Source organism: Meriones unguiculatus, chromosome 16 (assembly GCF_030254825.1).
Source record: "Meriones unguiculatus strain TT.TT164.6M chromosome 16, Bangor_MerUng_6.1, whole genome shotgun sequence".
Classification (NCBI taxonomy): Eukaryota; Metazoa; Chordata; class Mammalia; order Rodentia; family Muridae; genus Meriones; species Meriones unguiculatus.
The window spans coordinates 177,903-180,692 of NC_083363.1; the positions used below are offsets into that span (position 1 = coordinate 177,903).

The following is a 2,790-nucleotide window of genomic DNA, read 5'->3' on the forward strand; positions in this document are numbered from 1 at the left end:
AAAAATGGATCAGACTGAACTTTGGAAACTATCAGGTGCAGCAATGGGCAAAATATACAGGCAGCCTGAGAAAAGTTAAAGACTGAAGCTTCCTTTCTTTACATGAGGACTTATCCAATTAGTAAAGGAGTTAGATGTAATAATAAATAAAAGTAAAGAAAGAAAATCTCATACTGTGCCTACCAGTGACACTATAATCTGAAAGAATTTATCAAGGAAACATTACCAGAATGGTAAGTACCATAAGTGCCATCAGAACAAATGCAGACTGGAGTATCTACACGAGAGGGCTGTTACTAACTGGAGCAGGAGAAAAGACACAGGAGTTGGAAGGAACTGCCCGAGAGGAGACAGAGCTGTGCTGGAACTGAGCTGTTCACCAGGTGAACAGTCAAGGAAGCATCAGCCTGTGAGAAAATGAGCAAGAGAAAAAGAAGGTGAGTTCATCTCACTCAGCTCATAGTGCTGTTCTTAAAACTCTTCTTACAAACTCATCTAACTGTTCAGTGACAAAGACATGCCCAGATTTTACTTGTGCAATGATTAGTTTGTAGAATGGTTATTTGATATTAATTTTCCATGACTAAGATATAAATCTGATTTAAGGAAAAGTATAATAATTAATCATTGGAATTGAATATCAACAATAGCAAGTGTAAGACAGTCAGGCTCAGTTCTTACTACGCAAATGGCAAAGACGGAAAGTGATAACAGGAATGACAAAACCAAAATAAATTTGAAAGGACTTTTTCATACTAGCATTGACAATTGACTAAAGGGAGCCTCAAGGGACAACTGACCATCAATTTACTGTTTTTTCTTTGTTAACACAGTATCACTCTGTAATCCAGGCTATCATTTAACTCAGTGACTTTCTGCCTCAGCCATCTAATAATGCTTGGGAGTAAAGGATAGGCTACCTTCCACCGATAATATTTCGCCATTTAATGCTTGACAACTAAGTAATATTGGAAAAATCACCTAGTAGTGTGAATAGGGAAAGAATTTGTTTTGAAAATCTCGTTATGGTGATCATAATTTCTGAAATTTTTAATTTTAAATTTTCAGCTAACAAATTTCTAATTTAACTGAGGTTCTATAATTAGTAAAATGAGGTGCTGTAGAAATGGTTCAGTGAGTAGTGTGAAGAACTGAGTTTTCCATGAAGGACTGGGAGATGCAGCATATATATATCTAATTCCGATACTAAGGGTATGAAAGGCAAAAGCAGGCGCATCCCTGACTCAGTTTAGCAGAAACAAGTATCTCCAGGTTAAGTAACAGACCCTGTTTCAAAAAATAAGGTGGAGACTGACCAAGAAAAATACCTGACATTGGCATATGACATTGCATGTATGTATATACATTACACACACACACACACACACACACACACGAGAGAGAGAGACAGACAGACAGACAGACAGACAGAGACAGAGACAGAGACAGAGAGACAAGAGTCAGAACTTGAATAATTTTCCTCATCTACAAGAATGCTTCTAATGACTTGTTCTTTCTTCCAGGAGATGAGTGTCAATTGTTCTCTGTGGCAGGAGAACAGCTTCTCTGTCAAACGCTTTACATTTGCCAAGTTCTCTGAAGTCCCTGGAGAATGCTTCCTGCTGTTCACCCTCTCCTCCTCATGTTCTTAGTGTCACTGAAAGGCAATGCACTCATAGCCCTGGCCATCTGCACCAGTCCAGCCCTACACACCCCCATGTACTTCTTCCTGGCCAACTTGTCTCTCCTGGAGATTGGCTACACTGCTCTGTCATGCCCAAGATGCTGCAGAGCCTTGTGAGTGAGGCCCGGGGGATCTCTCGGGAGGGCTGTGCTACACGGATGTCTTTCTTCATGCTCTTTGGTATAACTGAGGGCTGCCTGTCGGCGGCCTCTGACCGCCACACGGCCATATGTTCCCCACCCCACTATGCAACCCGAGGAGTCGTGGGGTTTGTGCCCATTTGGCAATAGTTTCATGGGGAATGGGATGCATCGTAGGGTTGGGACAGACAAATTTTATTTTCTCCTTGAACTTCTGTGGACCCTGTGAGATAGACCACTTCTTCTGTGACCTTCCACCTCTCCTAGCACTTGCCTGTGGAGATACATCCCAAAATGAGGCTGCGATCTTTGTGGCAGCAGTTCTCTGCATATCCAGCCCATTTTTACTGATCATTTCTTCTTACGTCAGAATTTTGTTTGCAGTGCTGGTGATGCCTTCACCTGAGGGGCGCCATAAAGCTCTTTCCACCTGTTCCTCCCACCTACTTGTAGTGACGCTCTTCTATGGCTCAACATCTGCCACTTACTTGAGGCCCAAGTCTAGCCACTCACCAGGAGTGGATAAACTCTTGGCCCTGTTCTATACAGCGGTGACATCCATGCTGAACCCCATCATCTATAGTTTACGGAACAAGGAAGTAAAGGCAGCACTGAGAAGAACTCTGGGCCTGAGAAACGTTCTGACACTGAATAGGTAACCAAGGACCCTTAAGACCATCTCTTTGGAAAGGGTATATAGTCTGTCACAGTAAGCAAACAAAAAATGAGTGCTCTTCTTGTCTGCCTTATAAGAACCTTTAATAACATTGCAGTGGAAGTTTTGGTGTCTTTCAAAATCACTTATGTTATGTAAACATGTTTTTGTTTTAATCCGAGGTGTGGGATTTGGGGCTGATACAAATTGCAGCCAACTATTTGCCTCCTGCAGTCTCTGAGAGGGGCTCTTTGCCAGCTTCAGATAGTTTAATCCTGAGAACTCCGGAGAAAACAAAGAAGGCTGCTGGT

General features: G+C 42.2%; 1 pseudogene; it reads left to right on the plus strand.

Moving 5' to 3' along the window:
• The first annotated feature begins 1,505 nt into the window (after positions 1-1,505).
• LOC110562340 (olfactory receptor 10C1-like) lies at positions 1,506-2,483 on the plus strand (annotated as a pseudogene).
• Positions 2,484-2,790: the final 307 nt, after the last annotated feature.